We start from the raw sequence: 17,310 nt of genomic DNA on the forward strand, positions 1-17,310 counted from the left end.
TATTTATTGAAACAATAAAAGCCAATTTAGAATATAAACAGGATGGGAAAGAGAGCCAAGTTTTTTTGGTGCTTTCACCCTGAATCATGAAGCAGAAAGAAGGGTGGAAAAGCTTTATCTTGAGAAAGCAAGACAGAAATGAAAGCATGATCTCATTCACTTTTCCCGCACCCAAACAAGGTGACATTTTCTGTTCCTTTCTTCTTCAGCCCTAATCAGTTTAACAGTCCTCTTTTTTTAATCCCTAATAGTAAGTTTCCAAGTGCCCTTTTTAAATTAAGAAGTTTACCAGATTCTTTTTGTAATTTTTAAGATTTTATTTTTCAGAATCAAAGATCAAAGCATGAGAATGCACAAAAGTTTTCATTTAAAATGTTTTGATTTACTATTCATGACTAACAAACACATCCTAAACTCCAATACCCTAAATCCCAATGATTTAGTGGCATATTCTGTTTTGCTATGTGGGTTAATGCATTTGTTTGAAACAACAGAAGAGGTAAACCATACTTAAGGCAGTAGGTTTAGGAGTCTTGCAAAGAGAAATCTAAGGTGGGGGGGGAGTCTTTAAAAATTCTGGAAAGAACTCTTCAAATAATTTTAAAATTCAAAAACATATCAGTGATTTAGAACTTGAAAGTTATATACCTAAATCAAGAATGTGTCATTCCTTTGAAAAAGTTTCAATATTGGCAATTAAAAAAAGATATCCAAGTTATATCTGAAGAGAAATGACCAATTAATATTTGTTCAGTGATTTAAAAATCATAAAAGTAGGCACCACTTTAGAAAATAAGACCTGGCATAAGACTATAGAAGAAATTAAATTGTCTTCCTTAATGGAATTACCATTTTTAACTTAATTAACATTACATATGCAATCTCAAAATTCTAATTTATTAATGTAACTCCTATTGACAGCACAGTTTTTTTGTGGTCATAGACCAGCTTATTCTAAAAATTTATGTGAAAAGAAACAGGTCTTAGAACAGGTAAAATTTATCGAAAAATAGACTGGGTGGACTCACTCTGCCTGGTGTTAAGTCATTCCTTGTAGCTACAGCAATCAAGATAGTGTGGTTACAGAGCAACACATGCAGAACAATGGAACAGGCCAGAGAACCCAGAAATAGACCTACACAAATAAGCTCAACTGATTTTTGACAAGGGTGCAAAAGCTCATCAGTGGAGGAATGGTGCTACAGCAACTGGACAACCATAGGGGAAAAAAAATAAGAACTCTGACCTAGAACTCATTTTGTGTAATTTTGTGTAAAGATTTACACCAAAATTAACTCAAAATGGGCCACAGACTTAAATGTGAAACATAACACCATAAAACTTTAGAAAAATTTTTTTGAAAAATTCATCAGGAACCATGTTTGGTGAAGGGGCCTTGGACATGACACCAAAAAGACAATCCATAAAAGGAAACATTGATCAACTTGGCCTTGTCAAAATAATACTTTTGTTCTGTGAAAGACCTTGCTTGGAGGATGGAAAGACAAGCTACAGACTAGGAGAAAATAGCTGTATACCACATATCTGACAAAGGATTGTTATCTAGAATATATAAAGACCTCTCAAAACTCAACATTAAAAAACAATCTAATTGGAAAATAGGCAAAAGACATGAACAGATATTTCACCAAAGAGGATATACAGATGGGAAACAAACACATAAAAAGATGCTCAGAATCATTAACAAACTGGGAAATGCAAAGTGAAACAAAAATGGGATATCACTACACACCTATCAGAATAGCTAAAATAAAAATGTGACAATACTAAGTGCTAGCAAGCATGTAGAAAAACTGGGTCGCTCATACGTTGCTGGTAGGAGACTAAATGGTACAAGTCACTACCGAAAAACATTTTGATAGTTTCTTATAAAATTAAATATGCAACTCTCATATGACCCAGAGATTGCATTCTTTGGGCATTAATCCCAGAGAAATGAAAATTTACAATCACAGAAAAACCTGTACACAAATATTTGTAGCAGCTTTATTTGTAGCAGCCAAAACTAGAAATGGCCCAGATGTCCTTCAATGTGTGAATGGTTAAAGAAACTATGGTACATTTACACCATGGAATACTACTCAGCAATAAAAAGGAGGAAGGTATTGATATACACAACTTGGATGAATCTCTAGAGAATTATGCTGAATGAAAAAAGCCAAAAGATTGCATACTCTGATTTCATTTACATAATATTTTTGAAATGACAAAATTATAGAAATGGGAAACAGATTAGTGGTTTCCAGGGGGTAGAGATGGGGCAGGTGCAGGGGAGGGTGGAAGGAAGTGTGTGCTGTTACAAAAGGGTAACAAAAGGGATTCTAGTGGTGATGGAACTGTTCGGCATCTTGACTGTATCAATGTCAACATCTTGGCTTGGGTATTGTACTATGGTCTTGAAGAGGTTACTACTGGGGGAAACTGAGTAAAGGGCACACAGAATCTCTCTGTGTTATTTCTTACAAGTACATGTCTACAATTTCTGCAAAGTAAAAAGTTCAATTAAAAAATCTAACTCAGAATTAAACACAGAATATAGTATAATTAAATGGATAGGAAAAGGGAAGAAAACTTATATGCAATAATTTCATATCCTAAACATTATTCCCATAAATTTTTCCAAAATACTATAGACATAACTACTGACACTATAGTCTTAGCATATATGGTCAATTCATGACTCCACTAGAGTATTTGATCTGGGTAAATGATATTTTTTCTGTTCAATACCAAAATAACAAGCTGATATAAAGGAGAATTTCAGGGCAAGAACCCACCAATGCATGACAATTTTGGTATCTGTTATTAGAAATATTTACTTAAGTGACACTTCTCCCCAGACAGTCACTCCTTGATCTCTTTCATGTCTTGCGTCAAATATCTTCCTTTCAGTGAGGCCTCCTGTGACCACATGGTTTGAAATGGCAATGCCCTCTTCCCACTCCCTATACCCTCAACTTTAATTTTCTCCATAATACATTACCATCGAATATACTATATCATTGTTCATTTTGTATCTTCCCCTAGTAGGATGTAAGCTTCATAAGGATGGTAATTTTCATTTGTTTCAGTCACAGGTATAATCCCCAGTGCCTAGAAAATAACCTGACCTATAGAGGCACTCAGTAAATATCTGAATAAGTGAATGAATCAATGAATAAAATGGAATTTTTTTCTTGGTGAGGAGTAGTACAAAAGGGGAATTACTGGCTCTCTGAGAGAGAAAATCCAGTTTGGAAGAAACCAAGAGTGATAAATCCAGGAATTCCCTGGAGGTCCAGTGGTTAGGACTCTGTACTTCCATTGCAGGGGGCACGGGTTCAATCCCTGGTCGGGGAACTAAGATCCTGCAAGCCACGCGGTGTGGCAAAAAAAAAAAAAGAGTGATAAATCCTACAATGTATATCCAATATATTGGCATTAGAGTTTTCAAAATCCTTTGGATGCAATACAGTGTAGGAAACTCTTTAAGATCAATGATTAGGACTGCAGCTTTGTAAGCATAAGAGTACTTTGGTTGAAGATACAACCTAGAAAATAATTTACCACTTTAAAGCTATTACTAATGAATTTTCATTAGCTATGGAAGAGTTGGGCGAGTTAAATAATGTTGCTTAAGTTATAGGTGAAGTGAGTTTCAGAGAGTTTATGTCAACTTTAAAGACATGGCATTTGCCATTTTGTTAACATCTGAAAGAAAACTCCAAATTGTATAAACTGATTCAGGGTGGAAGAGGCATTCCTAGTGAACCACGCTGGACTCTGGATGTGGTATTTAAATTTATGGCAAGAATAGTGATGGATTAGGTATCAGGAGACCCCATGCCCCACCACTGTCCTCCACCACTACATTAGACCTCTGTCGCCTCATCTGCAAAAATCAGTGGCTGGATTAGACCCTGAGCTCTTCAAACGATGGCACATTATGTTCTTTATCTTAGTGATAACAGTGCCTAGCACACTGTTGATAATTAATAAAGGCCTGTTAAATGAATTAAGTAATTAAATAGGAAGTTCTAAATGGGTCTCCGGGAAATTGTATCTTTTCTTGACTGAACTGCGGCCCTCCTCTCTCAGGGAGGCCTATCCTTTCCTAGTTGGCCTGCCCAGAATAAGGCAGCTAGGTCCAGGAACTTCTCTGTGGGTTGAATACAGAAGATAATGGCAGAGATTGGTTCTAGGTGTCATTAGCTATATTGACCTGAAGGGTTCTTGAAAGAAAAACTCTGACCTGTAACTGATTCTTTTTATCATCCTTGGATAATCCCTCCTTCTCATGTTCATCCCTGAAGAGTCAAAAGGTAAAGACTCCCTCAAATTTACTGCTGCACTTTCTAAATGTAAAACACCAAGCTCTTCTGAAAATGTCAAGTGTCAAATGTACTCAATATTATTTCTGGGTGGATAGACAAGAAACTAGTACTAATGGTCACCTCCTGGGAAGGGAAATGGGGGATTGGAGTCGGTGGCAGGAGGTTTATTTTCTTTATGTCCCTTTATAGCTTTTGAATTTTGTTCTGTGTATGTATTTCACATTTGAAGCGTAAATTTTAAAAATAAATATTAAATGTGCTCAATGATGCTTTAGGTTGACTGAAAACCATTGTGTTTCAAAGCATTTGTCATTTACTTCTGCAATACTTAATACTGCTTACTTTTGTTCCTTATACTAGGTATTCAATAAATGTGTATAAACAAGGAATTTTGTATAAATCTGTTATACAAGTTTTTTAAAAGGTGATTATACAACTTTTACAGGCTTTCCATTATTCAAGCAGAAATATTACTATGGAATAAGGTAGTGTTGGGAACAAGTTGATGATAATAAGCTACTAAGCATCAAGAAACAGGAAAAGGGGCTTCCCTGGTGGTGCAGTTGTTAAGAATCCGCCTGCCAATGCAGGGGACACAGGTTCGAGCCCTGGTCTGGGAAGATCCCACATGCCGCGGAGCAACTAAGCCTGTGCGCCACAACTACTGAGCCTGCGCTCTAGAGCCCACAAGCCACAACTACTGAGCCCGCATGCCCAGAGCCTGTGGTCCACAACAAGAGAAGCCAATGCAATGAGAAGCCCGCGCACCATAACAATGAGTAGCCCCCACTCGCCGCAACTAGAGAAAGCCCACGCACAGCAACAGAGACCCAACACAGCCAAAAATAAATAATAATAAATAAAAATTTTAAAAATAAATAAATTTTAAAAAAAGAAACAGGAGGGGCTTCCCTGGTGGCGCAGTGGTTGAGAGTCTGCCTGCTGATGCAGGGGACACGGGTTCGTGCCCCGGTCCGGGAAGATCCCACATGCCGTGGAGTGGCTAGGCCCGTGAGCCATGGCCGCTGAGCCTGCGTGTCCGGAGCCTGTGCTCCGCAACAGGAGAGGCCACAACAGTGAGAGGCCCGCGTACCGCAAAAAAAAAAAAAAAAAAAGAAAAGAAACAGGAAAAAATTAGCTACACTTAGATGTAGAAATCAATATTGCTCAGAGTCAAAGCAAGCATCTACATTAACAGCAGACCAGTGATAAATGAAATGTTATATTGTCAGTACCACTTCTAACTCATTAGCTGACCCGTGGTTAGACATTTAATGTTAACATATCCCATTATTCATAACAGCCTAAAAGTGGAAACAACCCAAATGTCTATCAATGGATGAATGGATAAACAAAATGTGGCATATCCATACAGTGGACTGTTATTCAGCCATAAAAAGGAATGAAGTACTGATACATGCTATAATGTGAATGAACCTTGAAAACAATATGCTTAAGTGAAAGAAGTCAGTCACAAAAGACTGTATGTTCCATTTATACATAAAAGTCCAGAACTGGGAAATCTATAGAGACAGAAAGAAGATTAGTGATTGCTTAGGGATGGGGAGGTGGAGGGCTGGGGAGAGGCATAGCTTAAAACTCTGGAGTTTTAAGCCTCCTTCATCCTTCCAAGGTGATGAAAATGTTCAAAACTTGCTGATGGTTGTGCTTATCTGTGAATATACTAAAATCCGTTGAACTGTACAATTTACATGGCTGGTACAGAATGTGAATTCTCTCTCAATAACACTGCTTTAAAAAGTGAAAAAATATTAATATGTCCCAATATCCTCGTTGATTCTAAAGTTAAGCAGTTCTCACAATGAAAGTGCCATCCGTACGTAACATTCACTCCTGACCATTCACTTAAGACAAGTAAAAGAGGAAGAAAACCAAGGAAGCCATTTGCTTAGTTTTCTGACAGGTTCACATCAATATGTATTTTATTCACTATGATTCATAAGTTACCCATTTGCTGATTAGGTTTTCACAATTTAATCTTTATCAGCAAGGGCCATCCATGGCCATTTATACCCTCTTTCAAATGTATTATATTTATGGAGACCTGCTGTCTGCCAGGTGTACTGTGAAAGAACCAGGAGAATGGGTTTATTTTCTTTTCTCCCTAGAAGAACAGTGTTTTCCATGGTACATGGCAGGAATTTAGTAACGTCTTTGAAGAAAACCATGTACTGCAGACAGTACATCCAGATATACTGCATTCATTTGATCCCCTCTCACCAAATGAAATGATGACCAGATTTGGAATCCTGGGTTTTTCAGCTCATTTTAAAGTCTGGGACAATCAAGAAGTTCAAGGCAGGGCTTCCCTGGTGGCGCAGTGGTTGAGAGTCCGCCTGCCGATGCAGGGGACACGGGTTCATGCCCCAGTCCGGGAAGATCCCACATGCCGCGGAGCGGCTGGGCCCGTGAGCCATGGCCGCTGAGCCTGTGCGTCCGGAGCCTGTGCTCCGCAACGGGAGAGGCCACAGCAGTGAGAGGCCCGCGTACAGCAAAAAAAAAAAAAAAAAGAAGTTCAAGGCAGAAAATTAAGGTGTCAGCTATACCTGTAGTTACTCGCTATTATCCTTGAGTCAGATAAAACTTAACAGAATGCTGTACTACAGAAAGTATGAGAGCTGCATGTGCAAGTAATGGCGAATCAATGTTTTTTAGGGCTTCTACATACATGGATATTTCCACAGCTGCAGAACGAACTACTGCAGAAGTACACGCTGTGCACAACATCTACAATTTAGTAAAGCTGGAAAGAATTTTATTTTTGTAAAAACTAAATGGGGTGTGGCTCATTTTCTTGCCAAAGGGCTATTTTATTCCAAGACACTGGTGTCTGCTGACCTTCATTTATAGGCTGAGCAATGTTCTATTTAAGTAAAATTAACTCATGGTCGGCACTTTTTTTAGGATGCAATAATTATTGCAAAGAAATAACAATGTTTAAATTTGATTTGTTCTTAGTTTAGATTTGATTATATTGGGTTATACATGAATGTCTTTGTTCACACAAGGTTTAAATTTAGAAATTATTTTATGTTGAGAAAAAAGGCCTTATTTAAGTTCCTTTTCTACATGTAAGAATATTTTTAGGTTTCATGAAATCCAATATTACGTTTTTTCTTCCAGACTGCAGGAGTATCTTACCATCTTTGTAGCCCTAGCACCTAACAGTCTTCATTAAACTTATTTTAGTTGAATGATGAAGTCACTCCACAAACAGACTAATTAAGGCATTGTCCATGTTACTATCTTTGGCTATTACTCCATCTATAGTTTGTACTATCTCAATATATACTTGAGAACTCTGGGCACATTTTAAAGTTTTCCTGAGGGTTACATCTCTTTATAAATGCCTTATAGGCTGCCTTTTATATAATCTTTACACATTTCAAGGTACTTGACACAACAATCCTCCCTTCATCTTTACACAAACCTTCTCTGGTTAGGGAAGTTTGCCACTTTCTGCTTGCACCTATAAATATATTCTAGTTTGCTTTTATTTTTCGCGGGGCTGGGGACCCAACTAATGCTGGAAAACTTTGATTTAGGATAAGATACCACATGTATGGGTTGGCTTATATCTTTAAACATGTAAATCTATCAGTATTACTTTTTGGTTATCTATACTGCATGGTAGTTTGGATATATTTGTTTTTTAATTATCATAAGACAAAATATAAAATTTTAATTATTCATAACCACTTGCAAAACTGATTCAACTGTAGCTTTAAACTGGAGACCCACAAACTGCTCAAAATATTTGTTGAATGTGTCAATGTCCTTCATCATTTCCTGGTTTTTGCTTTTGAAAACTTCCACTAGAGGAAATAATGGGCATCGTAAATTTAAAATTAATGTTTTGGATTCACCCATGTCTAAAGGCTACATGTCATCTTGGAAAGATACTGATTTAATTTATAACTCTCTGCCTTCCCCAGCATTTTAAGTTTTCACTAACTTATTTTCTCTTTTCTATTTTTTCAAAGGTAAACTTTTAAACATTCAGGTTTATACTATTTCTACTATTGTAGAAACACTGAAGAACTTGAAGCTTTTTTATCCTCCCCCCCAAAACAGGCATCAACATTACCTATTACCTTTCACCCTGCTCTAAGCTAAATTTGTTAGTGGCAGTGACTTTATAATGGTGTCTGTAATGTATTAAAAGAGTCACGTTTCCAATTTTCCTTTGAGGGTGAATTTAGACTGTTGGATGGCATATCTTCATAAAAGGATATATTAATGGTAAAGGGGTTTCTTAGCTAAGCCAAGAGGCTTCTTCAACCTGGAACATTGTTAAAATCCTCCACATTTGTAATGAAAAGCATTGGAAAGTCATATTTTCACAATACCATTAAATAAAACAGAAAAAATAAAGTATCTTATTTATCTTCAATGGTGATACTTAAGGAAAAAAGAAGTTTAAATTAGAGGAAAATGAAAAGGCAGCTACAGATATCTGATAAAGAACACCTAAGGCAATATTAATTGACCTGTAAATGGGAACACTGATTGAGCACCTAATATATGCCAGTTTCTTTATAAATGTTCTCCTTTAATTTTAAAGACAAGACTGAAAACAAGTGATATTATCCCCATTTTATAGATAGTGAAATTGAGGTTTAGAGGAATTAAGGAACTTCCCCAATGTCACAGAGATATAAAATAGCAAAACCATGGGAACCCATATTTTATGCTAAAATCCATTCTGACTATGAAATATAGCATGTACATGATCCCTCTGAGAACAAAAAAAGGAGGTGGTAAGAACGAGTTGTCCAGTCAGACAAAACTTTCCACATCACTTCCGGGTCATCATGGGATGCCCGGACCAACATGGTCCTTAGTGCCACCAGTGAACTGGGGTAAGGAGACAGACATCCAGGAAGGGTCTGTGAAGCAGCATGGGATAAGTTTAGAGAGAGATATGCAGTGTACAATGAGCCATTTAAATACACAAAATATTTGTTAAGTCAAGTGTTGTAATTTGGGGATTCACCATATACTGAAACTAGGCACAAATTAACTGGTGGCACCAGTTTTACCACTATTGGATCTCTGTTTAGTTATTTAAGCAACCTGAATGAAACATAAAACTTTGAGTTTATTGAGCATTGTCAACGTACAGGCACACATCATTTTATTGCACTTTCCACATATTGCACTTTCTACAAATTGAAGGTTTGTACTAACGCTGCATCAAGTGAGTCTATTGGCACCATTTTCCAATAGCATTTTCTCACTTTGTATCTGTGTCACATTTTGGTAATTCTCACCACATTTGAAACTTTTTCATTATCATTATATTTGTTATAATGATTGGTGATCAGTGATCTTCGATGTTCCTAGGACACACTGAAGCCTCAGATGAAAATTGGCACTTTTTAAACAATAAAGTATTTTTAATTATGTACATTTTTTTAGATGTAATGCTATCACACACTTAATAGACTACAGTATAGTGTAAACATAACTTTTATATGCACTGGGAAGCCAAAAAATTGATGTGACTCACTTTATTGCGATAGTCTGGAACCAACTGAAGTATCTCTGAGGTGTGGCTGTACTTCAAGAGGCTGACAGCCCGAGATAAAGAAGCCTATCAACAAACACAGCCATTTCTATGTCTGTGAGTCTATTTCTGTTTTGAAATAAATTCATTCGTATCATTTTTTTAGACTGCACATATAAGTGATGTATGATATTTGTCTTTGTCTGACTTACTTCACTCAGTATGATAACCTCTAGGTCCATCCATATTGCTGCAAATGGCATTATTTCATTCTCTTTTTATGGCTGAGTAATATTCCCTTGTGTATATGTACCACATCTTCTTTATCCATTCATCTGTCGATGCACATTTAGGTAGCTTCCATGCCTTGGCTATTGTATATAGAGCTGCTATGAACATTGGGGTGCATGTATCTTTTCAAATCAGGGTTTTCGTCTTTTCCGGATATATGCCCAGGAGTGGGATTGCTGGGTAATATGGTAATTTCATAGATATAGAAAACAAACTTATGGTTACCAAAGGGGAAGGGGGGGTTAAATTAGAAGCTTGGGATTAACATATACACACTCTATATATAAAATAGATAACCAACAAGGGCCTACTGTATAGCACAAGGAACTACATTCAATATCTTGTAATAACCTATAATGGCAAAGAAGCTGAAAAAGAATATATAAATATATATATATGTTTATATATATACAGCCATTTAACCAACTTCAGGATTAAAAGTCTCTTCATGATACTGAAAGTTTATGGTCACAAGTAAGCTTTTTGTACTTGAACTGAGTTTTACAGCAATCTGAAATCTAAAGGCTAATTAAATACAAACCTGTCTCCCTTCCCCAATTAACAGTTCTGTTTCAAAAAATAGAACTTCCTATGATTGTACACCCCACAGGATTCTACTTCATCCTCCTTTGCACCTGCTAAGTAGATCAGAGGAAACGAAAATATTTCCAAGACATATACTTTACCTAAACCAGCTCCATATGAAACACTATATAAAGAATGGCTTTTTCTTTTGAGAGCTGCTGTTTGAAATCAAGGCTCTTTTTGCTTACACCAATGTTTAAATTTCAGAGATTGTCAAAGGAATTCATCTTTAAAACAAAAATCTTTGCAATTTCTCTTCTAAATATTTATCTCAAAGAAATAATCAGAGTCATGAAATGGTTTTTGCCCCAGGGTGTTCACTGAAGCATTATCTATAAGATATGGAAAGAACAAAAACTTCCAACAACCTGGAATTAGTGAAATAAATTACGAAATATCGACTATATAGAATATCATGCAGTAATTTTAAATATTTTCAAAAATATCTGATTACATTGGAAAACATGTTCATAATATAAGTTAAAAGAATTGGATACAAACAGTATATACAGTATGATCCCAATTTGAAAAATATCTAATGTTCTACACAGGAAACAGATGAAAAATATGAACAGGTGGTACAATTATGAGTAATTTTTATTTTTCTTCTTTATAAACCCTTTTGTTTTCTTCTCATATTTTTAAAGTGGTCTTGTATTTTTTTAATCCAAAGTAAACTGATTAAAAAATATCCTAAGTACACACTACTTAAGACACTTTTCCAGCAGATTAACTAAATATACCTATTGATTATTATAGCAATAGGATATACCCTAGGAATCATGTCTTATCATTTTCACCTCTGAGAAAACAATCTTAAATGGTAATTCTCCCCCACCTGAAATACAAGCACCAAGATGTCAAAAACAACAATAAGAAATGGCAAAAATGGGAATATGCAAGCAAGTAAAGAAATACAGGAAAAAAAGCTTAAAAATTACATTTGTCTATAAAGGACAATGTATTATTCAGTGTCAATAGCAGAATGTCAATCTGAGAGCAACACTATGTAATTAGAGCATATAATGTAGAATGCAATAATATGAATATTCAAAGCTATTATGCTGCCCTCTCAAATTCTATTTTATAGAAAGTCAAAATTTTATATATATACTTTTTATGTAAACAAGTATTATATATACATATAAATTTAAAACAGCTTAAGAGAATCAGAGTTGTATTTTCAATATATGGGTTACAAGATTACAAAAAAATGATTTGCTATTTAACCTTTTAAAACAGAGATGGTAGAAATAAGAGGTCAGATTTTATAAAAGAAAATGATTTAACAAAGAGAAACTTCTCTTCAGAACTAGTCATAGGATATCGGGTTATTTCAAAAGTCCTTTAACTCAAGGCTTTCTGCTTATTCCATTTTCATTAAGTACTAACACTTCACAAATGCTATTTTAACAAATGTTAGCAAACATAATTTTAACAAAATAAAAATGCATAATAACACAAAGAATGACAGAGTTAAAGAACTATCATGTAATTGGCAAGATGACAATAGACGGTGAAAATTAATTCCAAGTTAATAGTTTTGAGGGTGGGGGTTGAAAATGACCCCTCAGGGGCTTCCCTTGTGGTGCAGTGGTTAAGAATCCACCTGCCAATGCAGGGGACACGGGTTCGAGCCCTGGTCCGGGAAGATCCCACATGCCACGGAGCAACTGAGCCCGTGCGCCACAACTACTGAGCCTGCGCTCTAGAGCCTGCGAGCCACCACTACTGAGCCTGCGTGCCACAACTACTAAAGCCTGCACACTGCGATGAAGAGTAACCCCTGCTCGCTGCAACTAGAGAAAGCCCACGCACAGCAACGAAGACCCGATGCAGCCAAAAAAAAAAAAAAAGAAAGAAAGAAAAGAAAATGACCCCTCACAAGTCATCTAGCTCAACATGTTTGTTTTTCAAATGGAGACCTGCATTAACTTCTCACCTTTTCTGTGTTAATGATGGCACACCACTTAAACATAAGTTTACCTCCTCCATTACACACTTTTCCATACCTGCATATTCAATTTAGAGTGCAATTATAAGGAGAAACATTTGATTTTTCATGCGTAATTTTACACAAAACCTCCTATTACGGGCAATCACAAAACTAAGAATGAAGTATGACAAGCCAAAGTATTTTGTAACCATTACCAATGAACGCCAAAATACTGCTCAGTAGTTACTTGGGAAAGGTTAAAAAAAAACAACCACCACATTAATGGCTTTTACAGGCTACTTGGCATAATATTTGAGGGAAGAAAAATAAAAGAAAGTATTACACATATAGGTTTTTATTCTCTTGTTATCAACCATTTCTCTTATTTTTCATTACATTATGTCTGGCTTTATTTCTTCTTAGCTTGTAAAAGTGGATGGCTGGAGAACATTTACAGACAAGTAAAAATGTGGCAAGGCTTAAGTGATGAGAATTCTACCATTTCTGTAAACTCTTATTAAAGCTTTAGTGTTTCTATGATATACTACTACAGTACTTTGAATTTATATAGCACCTGTCTGCTGAAGAGCCAAGGCTTACATAGCTCATTTATCCTTTCAGCATGCCTGTGAAATACACAGATTGAAAACAGATGGCTTACAAATAAAGTAAACTCCAGATATGAAAACAGAGAACTTCCATGATTTACTGAAGATGGCCTGTCTGTGCAAACTGTAGAAGCCTAAAAGATCCTGGAGTCCACACTCAATGCCTTTTCCAATAAACAATACTACCTCCTTATCATCAAATTTCTAGACCGTTAAGAGAAATTAAGCTTTGTCATAATATAAAATCAGTAAGTTTAATGCACCAAAAATCCTTGATAAGGAATGATATAAATGGTACCTCTATATTTTAAAGAAATAACATTAGTCATGGAATAAGCCACTAGTGATCATCTTCCTGGATAGTCACCAATTTGCCTACAAGGTATTTAGCTTGGTTCAATATAGTTGCATTAAAATTGGGAAAAAATCAACTGATAAATATAGCTGAAATAAGCCAGACTATATCTATATAAAATATATATCTTATAAAAGAAAAAAAAATCCCAGCAGACCAAAATCCTTGAGCCATGCCCTCATTTTATAATTGAGAAAATGCGTGGTGTCTGGCACATGTATGTACTCAATGTTAATTATCAGTATAATAATCTTAAGTGACTTGCTCAAGGTCAAACTATGAGTCAGTGGCAGAGCCATGTCTAGAATCTAGTTCTTCTGAAGCAAGTCCAACATACATCCCCCTTAGCATTGTAATTTTCATTTAACAGCAATGCTTTTTCATCCCTAAAACAGTTTATACTCACCAATATTTGTCTCTCAAGTGCTAAGAATAGGGCAACTTCAATGTTATTAAGCATATTGAATTTTTGGAAACTGTCTCGCCTCCATAACTACCATTGGCCCAAGTATTATCAGGTCTTCTCCTGAGACTGACATTTCATGATCAGACAGTTTTTTATATTTCTAGGCCATAATTTTAACCAAAGCTCTCATCACTAAAAACAGCTAGTCGTGACCACTGGTATCTAAAAGACAGTATAATGTATCCAAAAAACTTGAAACCTCCAACACAATGAACATACATCATATGGTGTGTCACTCTCTAGAATAATTATAGACTCAAAACATGATCTAGCTGTTTTCTTCTAAACTGAGTTTTATTATTTTCACAGATTAAACTTTCCCCCTCTGGATTATTTTTCACCAAAAGAGCATGAGCAAGTACAAAATGATTCCAAAAACAGTTACCCAAGTTTTCTTGTATTGATAGATGTTCGTTTTCAATTTTATACCCGCTACTTTTGGAATATGTACTAAACACCAAAAGACAAACAGTTTGGCATATTCATTCCACCTAGATTATAGCAATAGCAAATTCATGAATTTATCATATGTGCTAAGAATATTATGTCAGTAAATTTCTTGGAAAGGCAAGTAGAAATGCTTAAAACAGAATATGGAAAAATGGCAAGTGAATTTTCTTCCTTTTCTCATCAGCTTCACCATAAAGAATCTCCTTAGTGCTCAGGCACCATGGCCAAGTTACTACCCCCTTCTTTTCTGTAAGAGTCACGCTGTTTGCCTAGGAGCAAAATTTCATGGGGTTCCTAATAGTGCCCTGGATATTGACATTCTGCCAGTATAAACAGTCAGAGTCAAGTCTAATGTGCTTGCAACCATTTGTAGAAGAGACTTAATCTCAACCCAAATATTACTCACTAGTTATAATTAATCCTTCTACCCAAAATGCATTAAGCCTAGACATTTTTAGCAATTGACCCTAAATGATGGCATCAGACTAGACTAGAGACCTTGGACCTCAGTGTTGATTGTCTGTGTTAAATCAAGGCAGAGCATAATTTATTTGGCTCTCCCACCCCAGGTAAAGAGTTTGATAACTTTCTAGATGTAATTGTAGAAATTAAGAATTAGACTCATAATCCTCTAATTTTAATGAAAGCCTGGGTTCATTAGATCATATGACTAAAAAATGAAGTCAGTAGCTGTAAATGAGTGGACACACCGAGACAATGAAAGACTGTGGTTGGAGAGCCTAGTGAGGATCCTGTTTTGACATGAGTTAATACTATTTTAAAGAGAACTTATCTCCCTACCACTTTAACCTAGTTGGATAGTTGTGCTCTTCTTTTTTTAAGGTTAAATATTTGTTAGGAGTCCCATCTAAAATTATATTATCACCTCTCTTCCACTAGGGGGGTCTATCTACCAGTGTAGTTAACTCCAATTAACTCAGGTGCAGTTTGAGTCCACTTCCAGCTAATCTGTGCCGCAAGGCTAGCCTTGTGGTCAGAACTATGTGCTTTAAAGTTGTTCTAGTTTTTAGGCTCAGAAACCCATGCACAGCATGAAAATGTAGTGCTCAAGTCATTCAGAGGTTGCTGCAGTAAGTAGACAAGGATTTTTGGCTGAAGCATACAAAGCCAAAATCTCTTAAATATTCCCAGTTTCATTTTTAGCTGCCCTAGTTGTTTTCAAGACTGAATACGTATCAACTGGATCCATTTTTGTAAATAAGTAAAGCTTTTAAACTCTCAACCTCAGAGATTCCTCTGCCCATTTCTACACTCTGCAACATATAATCTGACTAGCAAAAAATGCCACGTTTTTCCAACAGCAACCTTAACTTGGGTGGGTATTGGTCATTATGGGAGTTGTTTCTGTGGCCTCTCATTATTCTACTAAAGTACTGACAGATAAAAACCCAACTAGCTCGATTTCTTAAATTTAGTGTCCACTGTCTTCCTGCCTGATTTCTGATCCAATTAATTCCAAACCACAATAACTGATGGTTAATTTTAGCCAAGAGATTATCCACCACCTTCAAGCAGATGCCTAATATAGAGAAGAGTTCAACTGGAATATAGGCCAGACCCAGGGACATGGACAAAGCCTAATTTTTTAAAAAACACTATCTTATGGGATATGGCTTCAAATCTATCATTTAGGAATGAAATAGGGCATGAATAAATGGACGATTTTTCTAGAAAATAATTAGTAAGATATTTTTTAAATTTAGAAAAGCCATAACTAGATTGAAGGGCCACAGGGGAGATATATATCCCAGCACAAACATATTTCAAGCCCTTATTTTAAAAACACCTTCTGTTTTTTATTTTGGATAAAATCTGAGCACCAAATTCCCTTTCTGTTCCCCTCATCCAAATCCAAGTAGAACTCCCTTGAGTAGAGGCTAGTTCACACCGCCCCTTCCCCTTTTTTGTCACGGTAGTTTTGGGAAAATGAACTTCAGCCATTACATTCCAGTTTTAAAGTCAAAAGAAGTCATGTGACCATTACCCTAGGGGCATCAGAGACTTGGGGCACGTGATGCCAATTGACATATGTGGGGCTTCGGCCACTATGTTGGAATTCACTGTAAATTGGATCTTCAGGATCAAGTTTAAGCTCCCAAATACACTGTGACATCCTGTAAAGCGGAGTGTGCGCTTACCTCTCAGTAGTTTTTCATTTCACCTAGGTTTTCTACCTACTGTGCAGCCAGCCAGGCTCTCTTCGCCACCCCCCCATCCCCGGTAACAGGTCGGGCACCCCGAGCATCCCGTCTATCTGATCCTAAACGGCAAGGCTCTCCAACCCAGTTAGTTCTAAACTCAACCTCGAGTACCACCCGGCATGTTGTGCAGATCGGGTGTGGAGCAAGAATTTGCGTCGCGTACAGGAAATGTCAGAAAGCATTAAGCCCACTCCACCTCCCAGGTTGGGATCTTCTGCCCTGGAGCCTGGCCGTCGGAGCCGCCAGCACATTAGAGCAAGTAGCAGCGGCGGCGGCGTCAACTCTGGGACTGGCGAGAAGCCCGGGAGGGGGTGGTCGGCGTCCCCCGGCCTCTCATTAGACCGCTAAGTACTGCGAGTGGGGAAAAGTAAACACCGGCAAGTGCAGCTCTGTGGGAGGAGGGGGATGTTGCCCTCGCCCCCCTCCCCTTCGGCTCTGCCTCCAGAGGAGCCCCGGGAGGTGCCGGGCGGCCGCTGCCCCGACCGCGCGGTCGAGGCTGCAGAGCCAGTGGAGCTGAGAAGGGAGCAGACGGG

At 37.0% G+C, this 17,310-nt stretch overlaps 1 protein-coding gene across 1 annotated transcript in view; it reads right to left on the reverse strand.

Annotated features, from left to right (window-relative positions):
• The window catches only part of PLS3 (plastin 3), an 89,809-nt gene that overhangs the window by 71,652 nt on the left and 847 nt on the right, over positions 1–17,310 (reverse strand). The window lies entirely within an intron of this gene.

The sequence above is a fragment of the Mesoplodon densirostris genome, chromosome X, assembly GCF_025265405.1.
Source record: "Mesoplodon densirostris isolate mMesDen1 chromosome X, mMesDen1 primary haplotype, whole genome shotgun sequence".
Taxonomy (NCBI): Eukaryota; Metazoa; Chordata; class Mammalia; order Artiodactyla; family Ziphiidae; genus Mesoplodon; species Mesoplodon densirostris.